Source organism: Hyperoodon ampullatus, assembly GCF_949752795.1.
Source record: "Hyperoodon ampullatus genome assembly, chromosome: 19".
Classification (NCBI taxonomy): Eukaryota; Metazoa; Chordata; class Mammalia; order Artiodactyla; family Ziphiidae; genus Hyperoodon; species Hyperoodon ampullatus.
The window spans coordinates 29766064-29793742 of record NC_136932.1 but is presented as its reverse complement, the minus strand read 5'-3'; the positions used below and the strand labels follow the sequence as shown (position 1 = coordinate 29793742).

The following is a 27679-nucleotide window of genomic DNA, read 5'->3' as shown; positions in this document are numbered from 1 at the left end:
GAGCACAAGGCAAATGGTGGTAGCCCAGGGCTCACTGGGTCACAGAGCTAGTCTATAAAATGCTGGCTTTGAAATTCCTCTCTGATCCTAAGTAAACACTCTCCTCTGAGGGGCTACAGGTTCCCTTTTCAAGGGCTCAGGCTCTCTTTCCAAGACCTTATCACACAGGCCGTGTCTCCCTTAAACTGCCTGTTGATGGAAACAAGACCAGGGCCCCTGCCATGGGATCTGCAAGATCATGATGGAGGGGACACGGTCAGGTCAAATTAGAAGGCTTTGGAGGTATTTTTGCGCCTTTCTCCATGCCCAAATAGTTTCGCTTAGAGCAGAGTCGCTCTTTGCCCAAGGACTCTCCCGTGGCCGCCTCACTTCCTTTCAGCAACTGGCTCCCAGCACCTTAGCAAAGCCCAGGCCTTCTTGCAGGAACTGCAGGGCAGGAGATGGGTGTCCCAGGGTGAGAGCAGGGGTGCGAGCAAGGGAGCGTCTCCCACCAAGTTCATGTTCAGCAGACTGCCACTCACCGGGTAAGCAGACCGCAGAGCACAGCTTATTGTCCAGTGCTTTCATGCTGGCGATGTCAAAGTCATTGTTATTGTCACATTCCATACCTAGAAATGCGAATGTCCTCTGGCCTGTAATGGAGTTAAGGCAGTTAGAGAGGACCTGGTTGTGTTTTTCTCTGCTTTGCTGTCCTTAAAATAAAAATCTTAAGGATGGAGACAAAACCCATCAAATCATATGTTAAAAAAAAGACAATAATTAAGTGGGTAGAGTGGACAATAAAGGAAACTGTGTGGGTACGTTTGTGTTCTCGCTCTGTTCTGCTCCGTTTCCTTAACTGGCCCCTTTCCAGCCTTCATTCCTGGGAAATCAGACCCTGGGGAGGTCTGTGGGATTCGGACACGCAGACCCGGGCCCAGAGCAGAGCTAAGCCAGGCTGGAAGAGCTAGGAGAGCCACGGGGGAAGTGACCCCGGGCTCCGGCCTGTGTCTGTCGGTGCACGTGGGGTGTGTTTATGACCACAAGGCTCTGCGAAATGACTAATACATAAAATGGCAATTAAAGCTCTGTGGTCCCGTAATTTTGCACCTCACATCAAAGAATCGCATTGTTCGCATAATTATGATTTATTTTCTTTGAGACTTAATTTGCTATTTTGAGGATGTTTTAAGGGGCTGACCAGGAACCTACAGTCGTGTAAGATGGGAAGGGGACAGTTTTAGATGTTATTTTTTCAAGCTCCCCACCCGGTTTTTTTTCCTTGGTGAAAGGGAGAGGAAGAAACATACATCTACTGCGTACGGCATGGCTGGTGGAAACCACATATGGAATGTCAGGCGGAAACCACGTACTGCCCTGTGCCTTTTAGAAGCAAATATTCTACTGGGGACGACAATCACAATGGAGAACTCGGAGACTTGTGCCCTAAAGACATCAACCGAGGGGAGGTAGTGCCCAACCCCGGCTTGGTTGGCGTGCACGTGCAGCAGAGCCACAGCCTGGGCGACCACCCCTCCTCCGGCACTACTTGGCCAGGAGAGAGTGGTCATGTGCACATGCGCACCCCCTGCACACCACACCCCACCCAAGCAACTGCCATGGCCAAAGCAGAGGTGACTAGTGTGACATCTGCATCCAGGCTGGGATCCAGGTTTGCTCTGGAGGTTGCCCTTCTGTGGAGGCACCTCAGAGGAGCAGAGGGAAGAGACACCGGTTCCTGGGACGCCTGGTCCTACACTCCCAGGTGGGATTCCCCGGTCACCTCACACCCCCACTTCCTTGCTCTATATGTAGGTCGTTCCTTCGCTTCTCGGCTTACTAGAAACAAAATTCTTCCGACTGAAGACATGATTGACCTTATTTACAAAACAGAAATAGAGTCCAGATGTAGAATACAAACTTATGGTTATGGCGGGGGGCAAGGGAGTGGAGGGATAAATTGGGGATTGGGATTGACATATACACACTACTATGTATAAAATAGATAACTAATAAGGACCTGCTGTAGAGCACAGGGGACTCAACTCAGTTCCCTGTAATGGCCTATATGGGAAAAGTATCTAAAAAAAAGAGTGGATATATGTATATGTATAATTGATTCACGTTGCTCTAGAGCAGAAACTAACAAAACATTGTAAACCAACTCTTCCAATTTAAAAAAAATATCTACTTGAGGCCTGAATAATGGTAAAGAGAACCGTTCCAATAGCCTACAAACACTAGTGTACGCTGAGCTGCTAACGTCCCTTAACCTCACCTTTGCTGTGCCGCCAGGGCTGTGATCCTTCTGCTACTATAATATCAGCCATTTTCTTCACTAAAGCAGGAAAACCTACTGCCTAACAGTCGGTTCCCCCAAGGGGAGGAAGCTGTTCTCTTGCTGCAGATGAACTTTGGGGCTGCTAGAGCAATTCTGTGAGACTCAGCTGAGAAGCTGAAGCAGGAAGGAAGGTGATGGCAGTTGCCCAAGAAGCTTCAGGATCTACTCAACGTAGATGGAGAACTACATGTATCTACTGCAGCCTTGGCTCAGAGGCTCAGAAAGAGCCAAGAAGGCTGCTGAGGTCCTCAGATACCCTGCTTGCTTTGATATTCCATCAAGAAGACAACCTTTCCCCAAAGCCACACCCTTGAGCAGTGCCACCAAGTCACACCAGTGCCCCTTTCTCTACCCTTTAGAGAATACCCGGGAAAGAAATATAATAAAAGGGAGCAAAAGACCAGGTCTTTTACCATCTTCTTGTGTGGGTGATCTGTCCTCTTCTTCTAGAACATCATTTCCCTAGGACAGAAGGAAGGCACTGTGAGTCCATAAAGCAGTGAAATGAGTCTACTGATTGTCAGAAGACAGAACTAATCACCCTCATGGTATGCATACATTTCCTGTCCGTGTGAGATGACTGGGAGGCCCACCAGAGGCAGATTTTGCTTGGCGAGGCAGGATCGGCCCATGGGAACCAGGTCTGAGACATATTACAGGGGGACCAGGTCTGAGGAACCTTACAGTGGGACCCTGGGACTGTCAGGAATAGCCTTGGTAATAGTTTAGCTCACACTGTTTCTCTCAGGTGGAAATAAAAGTTGTCAAATGAAAAAGCAAACCGTGAGATCATAAAATTTTCAGAAAACCTTTAGGATCCCCAACCCCATCCAGATACTCCTTTGAGAATATCTGGCTCAAGAGAAAGTTGTAGTGTCCCCACAGGAAGCTGGGCATTCCATGTACTTCGGCCACATCTCCGTCAGAGCACTTCTCACGCTGAGTTATAACTCTGATTCCTCCATCAGATGGAGCTCTGGGGTGGGTGGGATGGGTGGATTGGGAGCGTGTGCAGGCAAAAGCCATGTCACTCGGTCTTTGTGTCCCCCAGTGCCAGGAAGATGTGAGATGCCTGTGCCAGGTAAATACTAAGTGAATTGGAGGACAAACACCCTCTCAACGGTCTGCCCTGGAAGACTTCCCTCTGGAACTCACCCCACGCCTATTACGCTGAGACCAGCGCCCTCTGCTAATCGGACAGTCCCTCTGCCTGCACCCTGCCTCAAACAGATGCAAGTGCAGCAGCTTGGAAGGCTTCTTCCAGAACAGCCCCCATCCTATTTGCATCCTCTGCCAGTGCCGGCAGTCCCTCTGACCGGGAAGGGGCACCAGCATCCACCTTGCTCTTACCTCTGCATCCTGCTCTTCGGCGGTGGCGGCGAGGCCCACAAAGTTGCAGTCTGGAGACGCCGCTGGCGTCACCTGCAAAGGAGCGACAAAAGTCAAGGAGCAGATGTCACCGGCTCTCCTACCCAGCTCGCCTGGCAGCAAACGCAAACCAAGTCCTCAGGACAGAAGTGGTGCCACATGGAAGATCACATCTGAGGGAGTCTTGGATTCAACGACACGGTACCCTGTTTTCCAGGGCTCCCCTCCTGAGCACTGAGGGGCTTTGCTGATCTCCCTGGCAGGCCCTGGACTGAGCTCCTTGGGACCCGAATACAGAGCAGAGCAGAGCGGCGAGGGCGATCCCATGCTCCTCTCTTACCTCTGCTTCTTCTGAGGGGGTCCTGCTGGTGGCCCGGGGGCAGGGGAGAGCCTCCCCGTCCTCTTCCGTGCCAGGGGCCATGTAGGAGCCGGACATGGAGGAGACGGTGTCGGTGCTGATCTGGGAGGGCACCATGGACATGACCTTCCTTCTTCAAGTCTGGGTCCCCAGTATGTTGAGGGGGGCAGAGGCGGGGAGAAGAGTGTTTCCTGCCCTCAGCTCAGCTCTTCAGGAGGCTTGGTGCATTTGCTTCAGGCCAGCATGGAATCCCATCCCGGGGGCCTTCCCGTCACTGGAGCTGGGGGTGGCCTGTCCCGTGGGCAGACGGGGAGGGTCCCCAAAGACTGAGTTCTTGAACATTGCCCCTCATCCCTTTCCTGGCTGGAGATACATGGGGGAGGGAGGATAGGGAAGAGGTGGAAAGTGAGGAGACAGAAAGCTGGCTTCTTGCTTTGGGAAGGGACTGTACCACACCTGAGGGTGAAGTGGCTGAAGGGCTTCTCACCTCAAAAGTGGAGATCAAAGGAAATGCGAAACCTGCCCAGAGAGCTTGAGTCATGGGCTCAAAGCCACACAGGGCAAAAGAGAAAGGACAACTCAGTGCAACATGGGGTCCTGGATTGGGATGCTGGAATGGAGAGGAGCATTACTGGGGTGATCTGCAAGACGTGAAGGGGGTCTGCGGTTACATGGGATTACCAGGTCAGTGTTGATTTCCTGATTGTGATGTTGGTACTGGGATTATGGAGGCGTGTCCTTGTTCTAAGGAAACACACACTAAAGTATCTAGTGCTAATGGGGCAGCCTGTCTGCAACTTACTGTTAAGGGCGCAAAATATATATTGACTGGGATTACATTGAATCTCTAAATAAATACGGAGTCACTGAACGTTTTTTGAAAAAGCCACCCAGCGAAGGGCTGGGGCAGGGATGAATAGGAGGGACAGGATGCACTCACGCTTCCCGCCCCCTCCACCGCCAACCCCCAAACGCTGCCTGCTGAAAGGGTGTGTGAAGCCCTGTGTTCTGGCCGCTTCGGAGCCCCCTCTTAGCTTTGGCTGCTCGTTGGCAGCATCCATGGACCCTTAAAAGTGCCAGTGTTTGGGTCCCAGCCCCAGAGACGCTAGTCCCAAGCATAGGGATTTTCAGGAGCTCCTTGTGATTCTTCCTGGCAGCCAGAAGCTTCTTCAGCCTTTCCTTACCTGGCAGGCAGTTCTGCCAGCCCCTGACCTTGCCCCTCTTCCCCCAGCATGGGCCCAGGCAGAGGGTGAGGAGGGGGGACAGTGACCGGCCCCACCTGTCAATCCAGGGTGTACCCCTTTTGGCGGGGGCTGGAGGCTGAGCCTGGGGACCAGTGGAGAGGCTGGAGCCCCCATGTTCCCCCAGTGCTGGGGAGCGTGGGGAGGAATGCCGGAGGGTGGTGGGGAGAGGGAGGGAGTCATTGCTTAGGGGGTGAAGGGAGTCTCAGAGGGAGGCTGGGGCAGCCTCCTCAGCAAGTGGTGGGAAGGGGATGGGCTGCCTCCTGAGCTCTGTAAGGCCCCAACCCGGCTGGCCCTGCAGTGTGCGCACCCTTCTGAAATATTTGAAATAATTAGCAAGGGAAAGCAGCAAGTTGGCGGGGGAATGCCAGGTTGTCCTGGAGCCAGCCTCGAGTGCAAGGAAAGAAACGGGCTTCGGGAGAAAGGGGACTGTGGAGGCTGGGCAGGATTGTTTAGGACAGTGCCCGTTTGTGTGTGTGTGTGTGTGTGTGTGTGTGTGTGTGTGTGTGAGCACGTGCACATGAGTGCTGGGGGAAGGGGCTGTGCACCACAAGGGTGTGCTGGCGGGGCCAGGTGCGGGCTCGGGGGAGAGATGGGTTCCAGGCAAAGCTGGGGTGAGGGGGTTGAAAGGTGCCTGCTGAGTGTCACATATTTGCTGTGCCTCAGTTTCCCCATCAGAACTCTGCTACGTTGATTCCTCACAGGCTGGAGCTGTAGGGTCTAGGGACCCCGTCTTCCGTCTGCCCTGATGGCCTCCCTCAGCCCCCACCTGCATTGGAGGGAAGGCCCTGGGCGGGATGAATGAACCCCAGGGTGGCAAGTGGGGCCCCAGGGTCTGGGGCCCTCTGACCTCACACCCTGTCCCTTCAGGAAGGGACCAAGGGAGGGAGGAGCTGGAGACAGGCCCAGGCGAGGACCGCAGGTGAGTCTGGGCAGGCCCTCAACTTGGGCGAGGTGGGGAACGTGAGCTGAGCCCTGGGCAAGAACGGCCTTTGTGAGTGAGTCCCCAGGGCCAGGGAGGGGGCTGTGCCTCCTTTGCCGCCTGCTCCTCGGGCCTGTGGGTACAGTCTCCCCATTGCACATATAGAGGTGCCGAGGCCCTGGCTGCAGGGGACCCCCGAGGGCCGCCTCTCAGCCCCTTTCTCTCTGGGGACCCAGAGATCATGAGGAGTGCATCAGGGGACACTCTGCAGGCCTTTGGTGCCCCCCATCTTCCTCCCAGCCATTCCCCCTTGGGCCGTGGCCTCCCCAAAACTGGCCCATGCTTTTCCCCAGAGAAAGTTGCAAGCAGGTCCCTTTTGAGATTTTTTTAAAACTTTATTTTTAAAAATATTTTGATTGTAAATAACTTTCTATGAAAAAGGTTAAATTGCCCGATGGGTTAGGAGAGTGGATGTGGGATGCAGCCCAGGGTGTTTATGGTGGAGCAAGACACTCCCCCGCAGGAGTGCAAGCAAGGGCACGGGGCCATCCCCCCTTCCTGGTCCCAGTGGTTCTAGCAAGCACTGCATCCCTCCCAGTTAAGCCTCCGATATAGCTACACTGACTACATTAGTCTGTCTGTCCCCTTTCCCCCTGCAGCTTGGCTGCCCCAGCCCCTAACCCCAAGATCCCCAACTCCCCGCTGCTCTCAGCCTCAAGTTGGGCTCAAAGATTAGGGACACATACCCTCTGCCCCATCTCTAGGGATGAAGCCAGAAGATCCCAGAGGCCTTAGAAAATCTCCTGGCTCCACCCGGCACCCCGGCCTCGTTTCTGTCTCCTCTCTCTTCCCCCCTCCACCTAGCTCCTCCTCACAGACTGCCAGGAGAGGCCTCTTGGCTGTGAAATTGCAGTCACCTAATGAGTATTTCTTGTACCCTGGAACTTTCTCTGGATAGAGACCTGGGGAGGAGAGCAGGAGAGAGAGAAGCTTTGAAGCTAAGGTGTTCTGGGGCGGGCCCTGTACTGATGTTTCCAGCTTGGCCAGGGCCACTCCAAGCCACAGCTCTCATAGTGCAGGGCCCGTAGCGTGTCTCCGGGGCAGCGAAGAAGTGGATCAATGAAACACTGTGTGTATGGGGGGCTGGGGAACGGAGGCAGCAATTTTGGCCCTGGTCCCCAGTTCTCAGCCTGCTGGACTAGAATCTGAGGATGGCCTGGGCTGGGGGCCGTGTGGCCTGGTGGGGTGACCTGGCCCAGCCCCTGCCTGGGCAGTAGGGTGTCCATGGGCCTGCACTGGCGGTAGGGGGGCAGTCTGGGCCCAGACTTCGGTACTGTCTGGAGGTGGGGCAGGGCCTGGCTTCTTACAAGAAGGCGCACAGGCTGACCCAGTCATGCAGGTCAGAGGCCAGTGTGGCATCCCCGGCCTCAAAGAGGGGCTCGGGGGGCAGGGAGCTATGGGTGCTCTCGTCCCAGGGGTGCTGCAGGAAGGATGTGGCCAGGAAGGTCTCATCAAAGTCCAGGCTGTCGGTAGCCTGCTCCACTGGACGACCCCACATAACAGGGCACTCGATGTCTTGGCCGTGGATGGTGAGGTCCACGTCCCCGTGTGAGGCAGGGCTCAGCGGCCAGATCAGCTCTGAGGTCTCCAGCGTGCCCAGCTCCCCGTCCAGCGTGGCAGCATCCAAGATGGCCTCCCAGTCAAAGTTGCCCTTGAGGGGTTCTAGCTCACCCTTCTCCTGCTGGGTCAGCAGCAGGGGGCTGGAGGGCCGCGGGACCTTGGCCTCCTGCTTGGGCAGCGGCTGTTGACGCTTACGCCCCAGCCTGCCCTCGCCTGCACCCCAGCCCGCCTCCCCAGTGGCCTCCTCGAACTCCCGCAGCAGCTGCTGGGCCTCGGTGCTCACGGTCAGTGGCCCGGCCCATGGGGCGTCGCTGGGCTCCGGCGCATCCTAGCGGGCAAAGGCCGGATGGATGTGGACTGGGGGCAGCCGCCGCTTCTTCAAGGCCCCACTCAGCAGCCGCTCGGCGTACTGGGGGTCGATGCGCCAGAAACCCCCCTTGCCTGGCTCGTCCTTCTCCCGAGGCACCTTGATGAAGCCCTTGTTCAGGGACAGGTTGTGGCGGATGGAGTTCTGGACACAGGGAGGTAGGAGAGAAGGAAGACAGCTGGGAGAGTGGGTGGGGTCAGTGATGGGGCTTCCTAGCGCCACTGCCAGTCCCACCACCACCTTCTCTCCGATGCGGGCAGGGGAGACAGAGACGCTGCTCCGACCGGGAGGCTCTGGGACACCAGCCATGGGGCACCAGGAGCTGGGAGTGCTGTCGGGGGCTTTTGTTCCCTTTTGCCAGGATATCTGCCTCCTCAGTCATCCGAGCCCTGAGTCTCAGGGTGGCTCTCAGTGCCACCCTGTCCTGCCCTCCCTCCCTTACCCTGCCGCTTGCGGCCTCTGGTCAAAGGCCTTGGCTCCCCCAGGGCCTGGACGGCCATCTCCCTCTGCCTGGACCTGCCTGGCCTTCTCCGTGAAATGAGTGAGTGGGTGTGAGGGTGTGTGTGTGGGGGTGGGGGGATGAAGTGTGGGAGGATCTGATGACTTTCCCTGTTTCTAGTGCCGGCTGCTGGCCTGGGCCTTTACCCACCATGTCCCCCTCCTCCCACCCCAGGCTCTGAGGCCTCAGTTGATTATTACCCAGCCAAGAGCATAGCGCTCATTCCTGGGGCCTCTCAGGCTTGGGGTAGGGTGGGGGGTAGTGGAGGGTCTCTGCTTTCTCACCAAGGTTACAAATGGTACCTGCCCCAGGGTCAGGGCCCAAGCAAACGTGGAATAGCTGGGATCACAGGAACTGTGATCCTGTGACCTGTGCCACAGGGAAGGATCTGTGCATCCTCAGGGTCTCTGTCCCCTAGTAGCCCCTGATCCTGATGGTCGAAGATGCTCAGGGCAGTGTGTGCCCAGCCTGAATCACCATCCTGCCTTGTTCACGCCTGGGTGCACAGTCCTAACCACGCTGGGGCACAGGGGTCTGGGGCCTGGTGGGTGGGGCCGGCAGGTAAGTAGTGCCCCCTGGCAAGACTGGGATGTTTACATGGTGGTCTGGGCCCCTTGGCTGCTCTGTGCCAGGTTCCGGAGACTTGGAACATGAAGCCAGTGTGGGAGGAAAGAGCCCCTGTGGAAAGCACGTGGCTGAGGTAATTGTCCCCCCAGGGAGGTTGATGAGAAGACGGGGAGGAGTGTAGGCAGGAAACTAGGGAGGGCTTGGTGTGGGGGCTGGCACAGCAGCTTTCGGAAGGCCCCGTAGCCCTTCCACTGGGACACAGATGGCCTTCACACCCCGCAGCACGCCCCTCTCCCCTCCCACACCCCCTCCAGCCAACCGAAAGCAGGCAGGATGCAGAGCCTGGCAGGAACGATGCTCTGCCTCCAGTCAGGCCCTGACAAACTGACCTTGAGGAGGGTAGTGTCTAGGAATTCCAGGACTTGGGACAAAAATATGTCCCTCAGTCCATCAACCTACCCTGGGGGGCTGTGTCCACGCACAGTTCAGCCCTGGTCTTTGGGCTGAGCCTGCCGGATGAGTGACAAGTTCTTTCCACTTGAACCTCTATGTCGGCACCCCTACAGCCCTCTGAACATCCTCCCTCCTCCGTCTCTGAAGTCAAAGGGGCAGCAGTCTAAGCACTGGGCTCCCTTGAGGTCCTTCCTCGACGGCCTTCCTCTCTCGGGGCCCTGGCCATACCGTGCCTACTTGGCCTGCGGATCTGGGATGTGAGTCCAGTCTGTGCGGGCATGGGGAGGGAGGGAGGGAGTGCCTCCCCTACCTGCCAGGTGGGATCAGCGTGGTGGAAGTAGCAGAAGTTGTCCGTGATCCACTTGTAGATGGCCGACAGGGTGATCTTGGTGGCCTTGCTGGCCTGCATGGCCATGCAGATGAGCGTGGCATACGAGTAGGGCGGCTTCACGTGCGGTTTGGTGGCGTAGTCCACGTCGTCGGGAGGCGAGGCCTGCAGCCCCGAGGGGGCGCTCCGCGGCGTGCACGAGTACGTGGGCTTGCCAGGCGTGTGCGGCTGCCCCAGGCAGGCGGGGTCCGCCGCCACGGGAGACCCCGGCTCGGCCGAGCCTGACAGCTCGTGGTAGCCATGGGGGTCGGTGTCCCCCGAAGGCAGGGCGGGGACCTTGGCGTTGAGAAGGGAGAATTCCTGCAGCCACTGCAGGCTGGTAAGGCTGTCATTCAGGGCGTTGGACTCCTCCAGGCCGCCTTCCGGTCCGGCCTCCTCCGCTGCCCCTGCTCCCGAGATGCGTAGCCAGCTCTCCACCATATCTGCGGGCACTCTCCGAGGGGGCTGTCAACATCCACGAGCCGAGCCGAGGGTGGCCGCCGAGCTCTCCGGCCCGCTGCTTCCCGTGGCTTCAGTTACGCAGCCTCCCGGAAGCAGGCTTCCATCCCGCGATCCGGGGGTAGCCTCCTCCAATCTGAATGTGGTGCCTGCGGGGACCAGAGCGGGAACTGAGCCCTCTTTCCCCACCCCCGAGGGGAGAGTGTGTGCGAGGGGGGAGCCTCTTACTAAAATCCTTCCTGCAGCTGGGGAGGATCTTTTACTGCCGAGGTCTGGGAAACAGAAGGTGTGCCCGGAGGTCCGACCCACACGGGGTTCGCCTCGCTCTTTTCCTCTTTGATCTTTTAGAGGAGACTTAATTAGCCAAACGAGGGAATAGTGTAGGGGCATGCGAGGCCACCCCTTTCTCCCTCAAAGCGGGGAATTAACGCCCCTCTCTCCGTCCACAACCAATGGAAAGGGGGCGAGAGAGTCCAGGAGGGCAGTACGACGGGTCGGGGGGCCGGGGAGTTCGTCTGATCTTTGAAAAGGGATATTAGGATGGGGATCAAGGGGAAGGAAGGAAACAATACAGAGAGTTATAAGGGGGCGGGAAGTGAGTGTCCCCCAAACGCCTCTGATGTCAGTCCCCGGGCCCACCACTTCCGTCGGGGACGGATAGGAGAGCGGGCTGCTACTGACGCCCTCCCTTCCCAAGGCCTGCAGCCCTCCCCGTCCCTTACCTGGCTCAGAGCGCAGCCCGGGCCAAAGGAAGGTTCTCAAAGAAATTCCTGCCACCGCCCACCCTCACCGCGGCTCTCTGCTCCCAGCTCGAGGGCCCAGCCAGCAATCCTCGTCGCCACTCACGCCCGACGGCGCCTCTCTGAAAGCCAGCGGCCGGGGACTGGCACTCAGTAGCCGCTCGCAAGGCGTCTCCTGCTGCCGTGGCGACGCCCCGCCCATATAAACAGCTTCCGCTTCTGCCATTGGCCAGGGCATCTCCAAAGAGACCGCGGGCTCTTAATGGCTCTCTCACGCGGTAACTCTCTTCCATCTCCCTCCTGCCGCCCTCTCCCGCGCGCGACCCAGCCCCCTACCCGCCACCGCGTCCCGGCTCCGCGCATTCCCGCCCGAGGGCCCCGCGCAGGGCTCGGAGAGGCGCGCGGCTCGGCGCTCCCGCAGAGGCCCCGGGGCCCTCGGCGAGCAGTTCGCCGCGGGAACCGTACTCTGCCCCACCCCCTTTCCATCTGGGCTGCTCAGAGGTGGCGACGGCTCCTGGGATGGAGCCCGTGGCGCTGGGACCAGGGCTGGGTGCATGCTTGGGGCTTTCCTTTCCTCTCCTCTGGGCTGTGAGTGGCACTTGCTCACGTTTCTGCGGCCTGTCCCTGTCTACCGACCGAGTGTCGTCTTGGTGCCCGCAAGCAGGTCTGACTCTCCGATGCCACCTGCTGCTCAGGTCCGCAGAAACTGCAGCCCCGGTCACAGACACCTCAAGGCGGCTACGATAATCCAGTGTTTCCCGGTAAGCGCTCCCTCCCCGCCCCGTCCTCAGCAAGATTCCCAGAAGCTGACATTCCAGAGGCTTCTTCGGAAGTGCTCTCCCTTCTTTCCAGATAGCCGAGGAAACAGAGCCGGTGGGTGAAACCCAGGAAAGCCGTGGACTTGCCAAATTCTTTTACTGGGGTCATTTGCCCCATTAATTTCACCAGCCTTTAAGTGACGGACTAACGGTGGACTGTGGTCCTTCCTCCTCCCGTCCCCCAGCCTCCCTCCAGTCACCAGCTTTCCTGCTCTTCAGGTACTGAGGAGCTGCAGTTGGAAGTTCTCTGGTTGAAGGGGGTGGGTGCAGGTGAGGGCTCCTTATAAGGCCTCTGCGCAGGAGCTGTGCCCGGGGGATGGTACAGCAGCTCCCACCCAGAAACATGTCTTTCCCTCTACCCGTTGCCCTCTCTCACTCCTCCATGTCCAGCTTGTCTTGAGTCAAATTTTTTTTTTCTTCCCAAGTATTTATTGTTTTTATTTTTATTTTTCTTTTATTTTTCTTTTTTTATTAGTTTCTGCTTTATAACAAAGTGAATCAGTCATACATATACATCTGTTCCCACATCCCTTCCCTCATGCATCTCCCTCCCTCCCACCCTCCCCATCCCACCCCTCCAGGCGGTCACAAAGCACCGAGCTGATCTCCCTGTGCTCTGGGCTGCTTCCCACTATCTATCTACCTTACGTTTGGTAGTGTATATATGTCCATGCCTCTCTTTCGCTTTGTCACAGCTTACCCTTCCCCCTCCCCATATCCTCAAGTCCATTCTCAAGTAGGTCTGTGTCTTTATTCCTGTTTTACCCCTAGGTTCTTCATGACATTTTTTTAAATTCCATATATATGTGTTAGCATACGGTATTTGGCTTTGTCTTTCTGACTTACTTCACTCTGTATGACAGACTCTAGGTCTATCCACCTCATTACAAATAGCTCAGTTTCGTTTCTTTTTATGGCTGAGTAATATTCCATTGTATATATGTGCCACATCTTCTTTATCCATTCATCCGATGATGGACACTTAGGTTGCTTCCATCTCCGGGCCATTGTGAATAGAGCTGCAATGAACATTTTGGTACATGTCTCTTTCTGAATTATGGTTTTCTCAGGGTATATGCCTAGTAGTGGGATTGCTGAGTCATATGGTAGTTCTATTTTTAGTCTTTTAAAGAACCTCCATACTGTTCTCCATAGTGGCTGTACCAATTCACATTCCCACCAGCAGTGCAAGAGTGTTCCCTTTTCTCCACACCCTCTCCAGCATTTATTGTTTCTAGATTTCTTGATGATGGCCATTCTGACTGGTGTGAGATGATATCTCATTGTAGTTTTGATTTGCATTTCTCTAATGATTAATGATGTTGAGCATTCTTTCATGTGTTTGTTGGCAGTCTGTATATCTTCTTTGGAGAAATGCCTATTTAAGTCTTCTGCCCATTTTTGGATTGGGTTGTTTGTTTTTTTGCTATTGAGCTGCATGAGCTGTTTTTAAATTTTGGAGATTAATCCTTTGTCAGTTGCTTCATTTGCAAATATTTTCTCCCATTCTGAGGGTTGTCTTTTGGTCTTGTTTATGGTTTCCTTTGCTGTGCAAAAGCTTTGAAGTTTCATTAGGTCCCATTTGTTTATCTTTGTTTTTATTTCCATTTCTCTAGGAGGTGGGTCCAAAAGGATCTTGCTGTGATTTATGTCATAGAGTGTTCTGCCTATGTTTTCCTCTAAGAGTTTGATAGTTTCTGGCCTTACATTTAGGTCTTTAATCCATTTTGAGCTTATTTTTTGTATGGTGTTAGGAAATTATCTAATGTCATACTTTTACATGTCCCTGTCCAGTTTTCCCAGCACCACTTATTGAAGAGGCTGTCCTTTCTCCACTGTACATTCCTGCCTCCTTTATCAAAGATAAGTTGACCGTATGTGTGTCGGTTTATCTCTGGGCCTTCTATCCTGTTCCATTGATCTATCTTTCTGTTTTTGTGGCAGTAAAACACTGTCTTGATTACTGTAGATTTGTAGTGTAGTCTGAAGTCAGGGAGCCTGATTCCTCCAGCTCCGTTTTTCGTTCTCAAGATTGCTTTGGCTATTCGGGGTCTTTTGTTTTTCCAAACAAAGTGTGAAATTTTTTGTTCTAGTTCTGTGAAAAATGCCAGTGGTAGTTTGATAGGGATTGCATTGAACCTGTAGATTGCTTTGGGTAGTAGAGTCATTTTCACAATATTGATTCTTCCAATCCAGGAGCATGGTATATCCCTCCATCTATTTGTATCATCTTTAATTTCTTTCATCAGTGTCTTATAATTTTCTGCATACAGGTCTTTTGTCTCCTTAGGTAGGTTTATTCCTAGGTATTTTATTCTTTTTGTTGCAATGGTAAATGGGAGTGTTTTCTTGATTTCACTTTCAGATTCTTCATCATTAGTGTACAGGAATGCCAGAGATTTCTGTGCATTAATTTTGTATCCTGCTACTTTACCAAATTCATTGATTAGCTCTAGTAGTTTTCTGGTAGCATCTTTAGGATTCTCTATGTATAGTATCATGTCATCTGCAAACAGTGACAGCTTTACTTCTTCTTTTCCAATTTGGATTCCTTTTATTTCCTTTTCTTCTCTGATTGCTGTGGCTAAAACTTCCAAAACTAAGTTGAATAGAGTGGTGAGAGTGGGCAACCTTGTCTTGTTCCTGATCTTAGTGGAAATGGTTTCAGTTTTTCACCATTGAGGACAATGTTGGCTGTGGTTTTGTCATATATGGCCTTTATTATGTTGAGGAAAGTTCCCTCTATGCCTACTTTCTGCAGGGTTTTTATCATAAATGGGTGTTGAATTTTGTCGAAAGCTTTCTCTGCATCTATTGAGATGATCATATGGTTTTTCTCCTTCAGTTTGTTAATATGGTGTATCACATTGATTGATTTGCGTATATTGAAGAATCTTTGCATTCCTGGAATAAACCCCACTTGATCATGGTGTATGATCCTTTTAATGTGCTCTTGGATTCTGTTTGCTAGTATTTTGTTGAGGATTTTTACATCTATGTTCATCAGTGATATTGGCCTGTAGTTTTCTTTCTTTGTGACATCCTTTTCTGGTTTTGGTATCAAGGTGATGGTGGCCTCTTAGAATGAGTTTGGGACTGTTCCTCCCTCTGCTATATTTTGGAAGAGTTTGAGAAGGATAGGTGTTAGCTCTTCTCTAAATGTTTGATAGAATTCGCCTGTGAAGCCATCTGGTCCTGGGCTTCTGTTTGTTGGAAGATTTTTAATCACAGTTTCAGTTTCAGTGCTTGTGATTGGTCTATTCATATTTTCTATTTCTTCCTGATTCAGTCTTGGCAGATTGTGCATTTCTAAGAATTTGCCCATTTCTTCCAGGTTGTCCATTTTATTGGCATAGAGTTTCTTGTAGTAATCTCTCATGATCTTTTGTATTTCTGCAGTGTCAGTTGTTATTGAGTCAAAGTATTAAAAGCGTGCTGGAGAAAGTCAGACAGAAACTTTCACAAATAAGCCAACTGTGCAGTTAACAGCTCTCCTTCCCTTGTGAACAGTTTTATTCATTTTTACGAATCATGCAGCTATCCATAAATATTGCATCCTTGACGTCCCCACTGTAGTGTGCCCATGAGTGTACTCCAGGGAGTGAGGGTTACACAGATGGCACAACAGTATACACATACTTACACACACTAGGTGTGCAGATCCTAAAGCAAAGTGAGCAAGCAGCATGCCAAGGTCAGTTGAACAGGACACAAACTCTCCCCTGGTGAGATGGCTTAACGTGTGTGGATCCGTGCCCAGGAGATGCCCCAGCGTGGGCATGACCTCTGGTGGGATGGGACTGGGGAGGAGAAGGAAAAAGGGCTCTGTGAGAAGGCTGGGATCACCACAGCACCCGGAATTGAGCTCATAGGTGAGCTCCGACCTGAGTGTGGCAGGAAGGAGCCCCAGGCCTCCGGTTAGTCTGTGTCCTTGTGTGAGAAACCAGGCCCCGTCATATTCTCTGTGGGTCAACTGCTAACAACATGCCCATCTCCAGAAGATGACTGGGGTGGCTGCCCTGTTCCCCGACCAGGCTCTGTGCCCTGTTCCCTGATCCCTGATCCCAGCCCTTTTGGGTGGGATATTTCTGCTCGCCAAAGAGCTAAATGAGGGCAAAGAGGTGAGGGGATGAGGGAGAGAGCAGGAACTGTCTGAGAAACAGGAGTGAAGGGCCACTTCTCACCCGGGTATGTCTTGGTTATGGAACCAAGGCCTTGAGGAATCTCTCTGAGCCTCTTCCTGGGAGAAGACAGACCCTCCAGAAAGGGTCAAGACAATGGCTTCCTCTTAGGGTTCCTGGCCACTGTGGCGACTGTTTAACTGCATCTCCTTCATCTCAGGTAACACCACACTGTGAATACTACCTGCCAGGGAGAGGAGGTGGATCTGTATGCCACCACCCCAGGCTAAGTGAGCGTCCCCTTCCCTAGTGCTTCTGGGGCTCAGACTTCAAGGAAATCAGGAAGTGTGGTTATTGCTCCAATCTTCAATATGAAAGGGGCTGTAGGAATGTTTCGGGGAAAGGAAGGACATTAAATGGGGCCTGAAACAGCAGAGCCCACTGCAGGATTTCAGAGCGGGTGGACACGGGAACTCAAGGCAGAAGCTGAGATTCAGGCTTGGCTCATGTAGTGTCTGTCAGGACCACAGGCCTCCCACTGCCCACCACGAGGGCAGGATGTGAACCAAAACCACCAGGAAGTGAGGGTCACCACGCACCTGGCGTCGCAAAGAAGCCACACAGGAGGTGCAAAAGATTCCCCAGCACTGGGCTCTCTTTGAGGCCTTGGGAAGGACCCTGAAAAGCTCTTCTAGGGCAACAATTCCACCTACTAATTCAGGCCATCATGGTGGGCATAGCCTAGGGCTCTGTCACATCTCAGCCTCACAAACTGTTGGATCCCACTTTGCTTCTCAATCTCATGCTCCACTAAACAACCACCTCTTCCAAAAGCCAGCAGACAATGCATCTATCAGAGAGCTATGAGGAATCCATTGATGACACTAGTGTTGAGAGACGAACAGCCAACAGCTTATGGTCTTGCTGTTTCAGGCTGTTATTTATATGCCCTACACTGGACTGAGGTGGGGTGGACATGTGATTTGAACAATATCTCTAAATCTCTGATAAGCCTATAGAAGGCAGTACCTCCCCCTCCCCCCATCAGGCTCAGCTGATCTGAAGGACAGGGGAGGAAAACCGGTGGGGTGGGGAGCCTCCCAGACCACCACTGACCCCAGCTCAGCCCTTCCCCCAACCTCCTTTGGGGTTCCTGGGCACCAAATGAGAACCACCGGTTTACCCCTCTCTCAGCCTATTTCTTCAACTCTTTCAGAAAAGCGGGGTGGAGACGGGGGCAGCAGGGATAAGAATGCCACCTGACAGGGCGGTAGAGATGAAACGTGATAATATACGACAGTCCCCAACAAGTGCCTGGTACATAGAGGGGGTCAAAAATGCCTTTGCAGTGTCACCTTAGGATGGAGCCCCAGGCCTTCCTGAGTGCACCTGATCATAAAGAACTCCCCGGTGGGTCATCATTTAACTGAGGGGTTCTCAGATTCAAGGCCTTCTTCCTAAGCAGACACACGAGGCATAGCCTCTGCTACCAGAAGCAAGAACTGTTTTCCAAACCAACCTTCTGGTGGTTGCCACTGCTTCTTGTCCTTGAGAGAGGAGCTCCTAATGCATTTTGAGGGAAACCCCACTTACAGTGCAATATGGCTTTCCCTTCTCACAGGAGTCATCCCCCAACGCCACCCCAAACTGCAGGTTTCAGTTTGGTTATGATGTCCCAGAGACTAGAAAATTCCAGATGGGTGTTTGTAATGAAGTCACCCAAACTCTTGAGTCTTCTTGGTCTACCTCCTAAGGAGAAAAAAAAAAAAAAAAGGATGCACAAGAAATAAACAGTCTGTAGACCACAGCTCCACCTGAAGTTCAAGATACAGTGGAAACATTCCAGAGACTCTCTGCAAAGGGTCTCATGAGCTGCAGTTCGAGTGGCTTTAGCCCACATGGAGAAAAGAGGTTTCCAGTCCCTTCTCAGAGGGGAAGGATCACGGTTGCGGAAGAAGATGAGTCTGGGAGAAGGGTCAGGTGCCCTCAGCATCCAGCTTTCACTTGGGTCTAAAAAGTCTCCGTGTGTCTTGCTGAGGATGCCCAGGAGGTCAGTGGTGCCATGAGGCCAGGATGGGATGTGAGAACGGGAGGAGAGCCCTGGTACAGGGGCTAAGGCTCTCAGATGGCCAAAGGATCCCACACGCAGAGCCTGTTCTCGGGGTCCTCCAGGCTGCCAGAAGATAAGCGTCGGCGCTGCGTGTTCCGACGACTGACCACGTTGTCGTCAGCCTGCCAGGCACCTGAGAAGAGGAAAGGAAGGTTACCAGACCTTTGGTTTGGTGCAGATGGTGTCTCTGGCAGGACAGTCCGGGGGTTTGGCACGAAAACTGGCAAGATGCGCATTACCTGTAACTCCCACAGGGTGCAAACCACAGCACGTGAAACTTGGGAGCAGTGGCGCCCACTGGGCGAGGGACAGTCATGGCCACTGTGGCCGACTGATGGAGGGACATGCAGGATGGTCCTTGTTTTGTGAGCTTGCCGTAGGATCCACTTTTGTATCTTTATTTAGTCTTGAAGTTTGCCTAAGTGTTACAGTGGACCAGGAAAAGAAACTGAGTCTGGCTGAGACTTTCACGAGAGCAGGAGGAGGTGAAGGGGAGGGAGAAGAGTGTGTTAATTGGGCTCAGAGTTAGTGTTTGCTGTGGGGACCAGGGTGGGGCAGGAAGGGACTGGCTGCCCAGCAGGGTGCCAGGGACCAAATGGCATGGCACAGAACAGAGTGATGGCTGTTCCTCTCCTTCTGCACCTGAACAGCCCACCGAGATTTGCTATCAGCTGGTGCCACCAACCTCAGGAGACATTAGCTCCAGAACTGTGGAGTCCCCCGGGTACCATCCACGAAACTCATCATCTTCCCCCCCTTGTACTGCAGTTCCTGCACGAGAAGCACCCGCTGCCCATGCTGGAAACCCACTCTTGGTGCTTCTCTCTCTTTCATGCTATGTATCCAATCCATCATGACCTCCTGCTTGTTCAAGGTGTAGTAAGGTCTAAATCTGTAGTCAGAAAACCGTGATACAGCCCCAGCTTGTAACGTACTGACTGTGTGACCTTGGGCAGGTCACTGTACTTGGAACCCTGCTTTTCCCATCCATCAGATGGGAGACAAGTACTTACACCCCAGGGATGCTGTGAGAGTAAGCAAGGTGACATGGAAGAGTGGTGAGCAGGGCGCCTGACTCACAGAATGTGTGTGACAACCCGCCGCCCCAGAGACCTTGTTCAGGCTACACTCATCTCCCCCAAGTCGTCCTCCCAGCCCACAGACTGGCTCCATCTGATTCATTCCCCCCAGTGCAGTGAGATGCCTCTTCTGAAGGGAGAGGATGAAGCCCTAACCCCCTGAGGTTGGGGAAAGCCTTCCATCCTCTGGCCGAGGACTGCTGAGCTGCCTCTTGCAGCACCTGAACCCAGAAGACCCACCCTGAAGCCAGATGGGGTCCAGCGTGCTCCGAAGTGCTCCCGCACTGGCCCGTACCACCACCCCATTTCTCATGCTGTGTGGAAATTGCTGGATCCTCCAGCACACGGTGATCTCCTCCAGGGCAGAGCCGAGAGCCACGCCCATCAGAGGGCTCAGTTCGTGGATGGAGCCGGCTGACCCTGGAGGGCGGGCGTGAGGCTCACTGTGTCACGTTTGAGGGAGGCCACTCACAAATATCTGGGGTCAGCTTCAGGTTAGGCCAGCCCAAAACACGAAACCCTTTAATGGCAGAAACACTAGGATTCAGCGGGTATAAATTGTGTATACCCATAAATGTTCTGGTGTGCTAATCTGCCCTAAGGCTCTAATAATAGTCTTGTGGAGGTGGACCCCAGGGGAAGGGGAGTGAGTGGGACAGGAAATGTTTAGGTATCTCTCACAGCCAGACGGAATGCAGGGATCTCTACTCCCTGGGGGTACCGGAGTCCAGCACATGGGTCCACAGTGCTTTTCCCCTCTAAGGGTGACAGGATGAAGAGCAGGCAAGATTGCCCTTTTAAGTTAGGAACCCCCAGATGAAATAAGTTGTTCCTTCATTTTATATAATTTGGTAGATCTCATACTTATTCCTCTGTGTTTAATGGGCAGGAATCCAGAACTGCGGCCGTTTGGTAGGAAAGACCAAAAGCAAATGGTAAACAGGAGAGAAGACACACACACACACACACAAACACACACACACGCACATGGACACACACACACACACGGACACACACACACAGAAAGTCAAATCAAAACACTGGCACAGCCTCGCCGCCACCACCACTGGCTGCCAGGCTGCCTGGCTCTGAATTCATGAGTCCTTGCTACAAACACCACCGGTCCAGTTTCTGAGCCAGGGCTGAAAACTGGCTCCTTCTGAAACAGCCTCAAGACTCAGACCTGAAGTCTCTGTTCTCCCCGGCTTCTTGGTACAGTCGGTGGTGCTCTTTCCTCTAAAAAGGCTTCTGCCAGACCCTCGGCGAAACCCTGCTGCTCCGTGCATCCTGGATGCAGAAGGTAAGCCTGGAAGCTGCAGGAGGACTTCCTGAACGAGTTCTACCATTCTGTCCAGCCCTCAGCCAGAAAAGGGAGCCTGGAGATTAAAAATCCTTCACGGGAGGTAGAGAAAGGTGGTTCCCACTTAATTCCATCCTCAGGCTCAGAAACGGGGGAGTGAAGAGACCTCTAGAGGCAGATTTGGGGAGCACATCTAGGGGGATTCCACACACCTCTTTCCTGCCTCTACCCAGCCACTAATTAAATTTAAGGTCTGTAACAGTTCCACCATCTTGTAGAGTTTCTCTCCAGGAAAAGAGGAAGTTAATTCAGATTTTTCCTTAGTATCTGCGAAGCATAAGCCTTCCTAGTGGCGTCTTAGTCTTGGGTTATTTCAGGTCTCCATAAGTACTTTTCTTTGTTTTGCTTTTGGCTGTGCAGTGGCTTGGAGGATCTTAGTTCTCCGACCAGGGATTGAACCAGGCCACTGCAGTGAAAGTGCTGAGTCCTAACCACTGGACTGCCAGGTAATTCCCTCCATAAGTACTTTTAGATTTCATCGGTATGCCCACTCCTGTCCAATGCCGTCATTTAAAAACTTCTGTATCGGGCTTCCCTGGTGGTGCAGTGGTTGAGAGACTGCCTGCCGATGCAGGGGACATGGGCTCGTGCCCCGGTCCGGGAAAATCCCAAATGCCACGGAGCGGCTGGGACCGTGAGCCATGGTCGCTGAGCCTGCGCGTCCGGAGCCTGTGCTCCGCAACGGGAGAGGCCACAACAGTGAGTGGCACGCGTACCACAAAAAACAACACAAAACAAAAACATTTGTATTTCCACTAATAAACTCAAATTATCTTTGCTTTTTCCCATCACACTCCCCAGAGCCCTTTCACAGAATTGTCACTGGTCCCCTGGCCACTATCCTGATGCCTGTGTGATACTCCATCAGGTTCCTTGGGGCCCCGTCTACCTAGCATGGCCTCGCGATTCTAATCAGCTCACCACCGACAATGGTCAACTCAGATTTCCTCCCTTTGAGAAACTTGCAGAACAATCTCAGAACATACCATCTCCCCCCCAACTTGGTCTCGGGGCCAAAGAAGACCCAGAGGCTTCTTAGCGGAAGAGGTGCTGGAATGACACAGGTGCTTTCTCAACATCACTCCCAAAAGGGTGATGAGAGCAGCGAGGATGGGAACCTGAGCCATCCTTGCCACCAGCTGGGGCTCCTGGCAGAGCACATGTGGGCCTGGGGAGGGTGGGCCATGGGATGCTCCCCGGGCTCCCCCCTTGTGGGCGCTCCGTGAGAGGAGTGGCATCCGAGTGGGGAAGGAAACAGCGTGGAGAGGGAGACCAAGTGCCTGAGAAGCTGTCTTGATGGCCAAGCCAGCCTGAGGCACCTCAGTCATAGGATGGAACTTTGAACTTACAGCTGAACGTGGTGAGGTCTGTTGATTCCACGGGACCTACCACAGTGGATGCTCCTGTCATTAACCCGACATTAAGCACACAGATGCTTCCAGAGAGTTCCCCAGCTCTTTACTACCAGTGTGACGCTAACAGCAGAACCCGAGAAACATTTTACCAAGAGAGCAGATGCACTTTCCTTCTCCCGTAAGAGCCCTTGAGACCTCGGGGTGAGGCTACGATGCGACCCTCACCTCTCTCCTCTGGCAGCCGCCACTGTCATTCGGTTTCATGTCTGGCCTGAACGGTGAAGCCAGTTTAATCTGAGAATGGCTGGCTCCCGAGATCACCATAAAGAAGCCCAGGCATTGTTTTCCTTCCAGGTCTCGCTCCCCTGCCGCAATCCCAGAGTGGAATAAACAGCCACCAGCAGGTTGGCCGGAAGGAGTTAGGGAGAGGAGGAAGCACAAGGCCTGGGGTCAGTTTCCACCAGCATGGGTGGCTGAAACAATTCCCAGGAGCTCTCTCTGCCAAACACGGGGGTTGGTGGGGAGCCACTGCGGGGAGGCAGGAGCCTAGATTCCTCTCTTGAAGCCCAGTGAGCGGCTGGCCGGCACAGCTGCCACAGACTCACTCAGGGCGGAGTGAGGGCAGAGATGGCATCTTCCCCAACTAGTGACCAAAACAAATCCTGCCCGTAACCTTTGCCACAGAAGCATCCCCGCTTTTGTGGAACAGGGATTAATCTAGTCTCACAAATATTTTTTTTTCCTGGAAAATTTCAGCATATTAAATACAGGCTCTTGCCAGTTAGGAATGGAAGCCTCAGCGAGGGCCCCTCGGATGTGCGTGCGCCCAGCAAGCTTGGGGTTGGGTGTGGGTGAACATGAACTTTCACATGAAGTCTGGATAACCTAAATGAGTTTCAAAATAAACAAACTGGACAGACAGACGTACATTTGGCAAAAAGACATGAGAAACAAATGGACAGACAGAAGCCAGGTAAAGAGTGGGAAGGCAGGAAGTGAAGTGTACCCTGGACCTCAGCTGCTCTGGCCCAGGCCTGGCTGTGTCAACGCTAAGTGGGAAGGGACCAGAGAGCCCCTGGGAAGGCCGTGGGAGGCGTCTCGGGATTACGGCTTCCTCCACCACAAGCCTGCATGGGGCCAGAGGGGTGAGGACCTGGGTCTTTTGCAAGCTGATGGAGAGGGGCAACCACAGGAGTTTGTGTCCCTCCAGCACCTGTAGCCACGTCGACAAGAGAGTAAAGCACTGGACCCACGACGGCACGTGGCTGTCCTGAAGCCTGAGAAAGTCCAGGGCATGTTTAAGAGATTACAAACCACGCAACATGAAGGCAGTCTCTGCTGTGAACCCAGGAGGGGCAATTTCGACCTAGTCCACCGGGCAAGACGTGGCTTTAGAGCCATGGTTGGTGAAGCCCTTGGTGAGCACGGAGCAGAGGGACATCAGTGCCCAGAGTGTGACTGACAGGTGGGCTCCTCCTGAGAACTCATCCCGGATTCAGTTTCGTGTCATGAGAAGGAATAAGGGGCAAGTTGATGGCCCTGATTGAATTTATAGAGTTAGGGCTCCAGGGAGAAGAGTCACCCTCGACCCCTGATCGTTCCTTTGGGATCCAAATCTAGGGAGCACAAGGCAACTGGTGGTAGCCCAGGGCTCACTGGGTCACAGAGCTAGTCTCTAAAATGCTGGCTTTGAAATTCTTCTCTGATCCTAAGTAAACACTGTCCTCTGAGGGGCTACAGGTTCCCTTTTCAAGGGCTCAGGCTCTCTTTCCAAGACCTTATCACACAGGCCGTGTCTGCCTTAAACTGCCTGTTGATGGAAACAAGACCAGGCCCCCTGCCATGGGATCTGCAAGATCATGATGGAGGGGACACGGTCAGGTCAAATCGGAAGGCTTTGGAGGTATTTTTGTGCCTTTCTCCATGCCCAAATAGTTTCGCTTGAGCAGAGTCGCTGTTTTCCTAAGGACTCTCCCGAAGCCGCCTCACTTCCTTTCAGCAACTGGCTCCCAGCACCTTAGCAAAGCCCATGCCTTCTTGCAGGAACTGCAGGGCAGGAGATGGGTGTCCCAGGGTGAGAGCAGGGGTGCGATCAGGGGAGCGTCTCCCACCAAGTTCATGTTCAGCAGATTGCCACTCACCGGGTAAGCAGACCGCAGAGCACAGCTTATTGTCCAGTGCTTTCATGCTGGCGATGTCAAAGTCATTGTTATTGTCACACTCCATACCTAGAAATGCGAATGTCCTCTGGCCTGTAACGGAGTTAAGGCAGTTAGGGAGGACCTGGCTGTGTATTTCTCTGCTTTGCTGTCCTTAAAATAAAAATCTTATGGATGGAGACAAAAAACATCAAATCATATGTTAAAAAAAGACAATAATTAAGTGGGTAGAGTGGACAATAAAGGAAATTGTGTGGGTACGTTTGTGTTCTCGCTCTGTTCTGCTCTGTTTCCTTAACTGGCCCCTTTCCAGCCTTCGTTCCTGGGAAATCAGACCCTCGGGAGGTCTGTGGGATTCGGACACGCAGACCCGGGCCCAGAGCAGAGCTAAGCCAGGCTGGACGAGCTAGGAGAGCCACGGGGGAAGTGATCCCGGGCTCCGGCCTGTGTCTGTCGGTGCACGTGGGGTGTGTTTATGACCACAAGGCTCTGCGAAATGACTAATACATAAAATGGCAATTAAAGCTCTGTGGTCCCGTAATTTTGAACCTCAAATCAAAGAATCTCTTCGTTCACAAAATTATGATTTATTTTCTTTGAGACTTAATTTGCTATTCTGAGTATGTTTTAAGGGGCTGACCAGAAACCTACAGTCGTGTAAGATGGGAAGGGGACAGTTTTAGATGTTATCTTTTCAAGCCCCCCACCCGGTTGTTTTTCCTTGGTGAAAGGAAGAGGAAGAAACATACATCTACAGCGTACAGCATGTCAGGTGGAAACCACACATGGAATGTCAGGTGGAAACCATGTACAGCCCTGAGCCTTTTAGAAGCAAATATTCTACTGGGGACGACAATCACAATGCAGAACTCGGAGCCTTGCACCCTGAAGACATCAACCGAGGGGAGGTAGCGCCCAACCCCGGCTTGGTTGGCGTGCGCCTGCGGCAGAGGCACAGCCTGGGCGACCACCCCTCGTCTGGCAGTACTTGGCCAGGAGAGATTGGTCAAGTGCACATGCACACCCCCTGCACACCACAACACCCCCCAAGGAACTGCCATGGCCAAAGCAGAAGAGACTAGCATGACATCTGCATCCAGGTTGGGATCCAGGTTTGCTCTGAAGGTTGCCCTTCTGTGGAGGCACCTCAGAGGAGCAGAGGGAAGAGACACCGGTTCCTGGGACGCCTGGTCCTACACTCCCAGGTGGGATTCCCAGGTCACCTCCCCCCCCCAAACTTCCTTGCTCTATACGTAGGTCGTTGCTGTGCTTCTCAGCTTAATAGAAACAAAACTCTTCCGACTGAAGATATAATTGACCTTATTTACAAAACAGAAATAGAGTCACAGATGTAGAAAACCAACTTATGGTTATGGCAGGGGTGAAGGGAGGGGAGGGATAACTTGGGAGATTGGGATTGACATCTACACACTACTATATATAAAATAGATAACTAATAAGGACCTGCTGTAGAGCACAGGGGACTCTACTCAATACCCTGTAATGGCCTATATGGGAAAAGAATCTAAAAAAGGGTGGATATATGTATATGTATAATTGATTCACGTTGCCGTACAGCAGAAACTAACACAACATTGTAAACCAACTATTACAATTTAAAAAAATATCTACTTGAGGCCTGAATGATGGTAAAGAGAATCGTTCCAATAGCCTACAAACACTAGTGTACGCTGAGCTGCTAACGTCTCTTCACCTCACCTTTGCAGTGCCGCCAGGGCTGTGATCCTTCTGCTACTGTAACATCAGCCGTTTTCTTCAGTAAAGCAGGAAAAACTACTGCCTAACAGTCGGTTCCCCCAAGGGGAGGAAGCTGTTCTCCTGCTGCAGATGAACTCTGGGGCTGCTAGAGCAGTTCTGTGAGACTCAGCTGAGAAGCTGAAGCAGGAAGGAGGGTGATGGCAGTTGCCCAAGAAGCTTCAGGATCTACTCAACGTAGATGGAGAACTACATGTATCTTCTGCAGCCTTGGCTCAGAGGCCCAGAAAGAGCCAGGAAGGCAGCTGAGGTCCTCAGATACCCTGCTTGCTTTGATATTCCATCAAGAAGACAACCTTTCCCCAAAGCCACACCCTTGAGCAGTGCCACCAAGTCACACCAGTGCCCCTTTCTCTACCCTTTAGAGAATACCCGGGAAAGAAATATAATAAAAGGGAGCAAAAGACCAGGTCTTTTACCATCTTCTTGTGTGGGTGACCCGTCCTCTTCTTCTAGAACATCATTTCCCTAGGACAGAAGGAAGGCACTGTGAGTCCATAAAGCAGTGAAATGAGTCTACTGATTGTCAGAAGACAGAACTAATCACCCTCATTGTATCCATACATTTCCTGTCCGTGTGAGATGGCTGGGAGGCCCACCAGAGGCAGATTTTGCTTGGCGAGGCAGGATCAGCCCATGGGGACCAGGTCTGAGACACATTACAAGGGGACCAGGTCTGAGGCACCTTACAGAGGGACCGTGGGACTGTCAGGAATAGCCTTGGTAATAGTTTAGCTCACACTGTTTCTCTCAGGTGGAAATAAAAGTTGTCAAATGAAAAAGCAAACCGTGAGATCATAAAACTTTCAGAAACCATTTACGATCCCCAACCCCATCCAGATACTCCTTTGAGAATATCTGGCTCAAGAGAAAGTTGTTGTGTCTCCACAGGAAGCTGGGCATTCCATATACTTCGGCCACATCTCCGTCAGAGCACTTCTCATGCTGAGTTATAACTCTGATTCCTCCATCAGACGGAGCTCCGGGATGGGTGGGATGGGTGGATTGGGAGCGTGGGCAGGCTAAAGCCATGTCACTCGGTCTTTGTGTCCCCCAGTGCCAGGAAGATGTGAGATGCCTGTGCCAGGTAAATACTAAGTGAATTGGAGGACAAACACCCTCTCAACGGTCTGCCCTGGAAGACTTCCCTCTGGAACTCACCCCATGCCTATTACGCTCAGACCAGCGCCCTCTGCTTATCGGACAGTCCCTCTGCTCTGCACCCTGCCTCAAACAGATCCAAGTGCAGCAGCTTGGAAGGCTTCTTCCAGAACAGCCCCCATCCTATTTGCATCCTCTGCCAGCGCCGGCAGTCCCTCTGACCGGGGAGGGTCACCAGCGTCCACCTTGCTCTTACCTCTGCATCCTGCTCTTCGGTGGTGGCGGCGAGGCCCGCAAAGTTGCAGTCTGGAGATGCCGCTGGCGTCACCTCAAAGTAGCAACAAAAGTCAAGGTGCAGATGCCACCGGCTCTGCTACCCAGCTCGCCTGGCAGCAAACCCAAACAAACTCCTCAGGACAGAAGTGGTGCCACACGGAAGATCACATCTGAGGGAGTCTTGGATTCAACGACACGGTACCCTGTTTTTCAGGGCTCCCCTCCCGAGCACTGGGGGACTTT

At 53.1% G+C, this 27679-nt stretch overlaps 1 protein-coding gene and 1 pseudogene across 2 annotated transcripts in view; one reads left to right on the top strand and one right to left on the bottom strand.

The window, feature by feature from the left end:
- The window catches only part of LOC307067921 (RAD52 motif-containing protein 1-like), a gene marked incomplete at both ends in the record, with an annotated part of 408529 nt that overhangs the window by 336319 nt on the left and 44531 nt on the right, over positions 1-27679 (top strand). The gene's annotated exons all lie outside the window — the stretch shown is intronic.
- LOC307068251 (forkhead box protein J1-like) lies at positions 7573-10523 on the bottom strand (annotated as a pseudogene). The gene is made up of 2 exons: positions 10026-10523; positions 7573-8340 (listed from the first exon to the last, which is right to left on the bottom strand). The product of its transcript is annotated as a forkhead box protein J1-like (transcript).